Raw genomic sequence first — 793 nt, 5'->3', positions numbered from 1 at the left:
GTGTATTGAAATAGTGTATTGAAATCATGTTGAAATTAGTATATTGGTAGGTGGAGGAAAAAACATTATAAACCCTATAGATGGGATTATTTTAATTTAAAAATAAAGAAGGTGATTGAATAGACATTAAGTTGCTAATAATGACTGAATGGAGAAAAAAAAATTGTGTGATTTTGTTGTAATTGTTTTTACTTTACTATATATTCTGATTTTTTTGAGGAAAGCCTATATTGATTTTGCAATCAACAGAGGAAGAAAACACAATAAAAGTTTTTAGGAAAAAATTCCACAAAACCCCAGGAGCTTTCCATTCTCAAAGTCCCCATCTGAACCAAGAGGCAAAAGTAGCTCCTTGCATGTAAATTGTCATGGTAGTCTTGCTTCTCTCCACATCGCAATTTCTGTGCCCCTCTTTTATGGTCTGTGTCCCTCTGTAAAAGTTCCCAAGAGGAAACCCTGAATTGGTCCTTGAGTTGCACTATCCAATAAAGAATGCCCTAACTTCATAGGGACTCCTCATGTACAGTTTGGTTACTACTACTATGGCTTCCTCCCTCCTGAAAGTGAGTCACTCATCAATGAACTCCTGCAGAGTTAATTCAACAAAAAGATTAAGAAGTTTTGAAACATGTCTGTGGATGGACTAGACTTCTATGACACACTGACCATAACCAAGTCTATGGGAGTCACTGGTGAAAAAAGACTTTCCTGTTTCCCCTGGCCTAACCAAGACTCTCAAAGTGAAGGTGTTTTCTGAGAGAAATAAAATTCCCATTTGGTTACATACTGTGAG

Source organism: Cynocephalus volans, chromosome 9 (assembly GCF_027409185.1).
Source record: "Cynocephalus volans isolate mCynVol1 chromosome 9, mCynVol1.pri, whole genome shotgun sequence".
Taxonomy (NCBI): domain Eukaryota; kingdom Metazoa; phylum Chordata; class Mammalia; order Dermoptera; family Cynocephalidae; genus Cynocephalus; species Cynocephalus volans.
The sequence above is the reverse complement of the archived record's forward strand: the minus strand, read 5'-3'. Positions refer to the sequence as shown.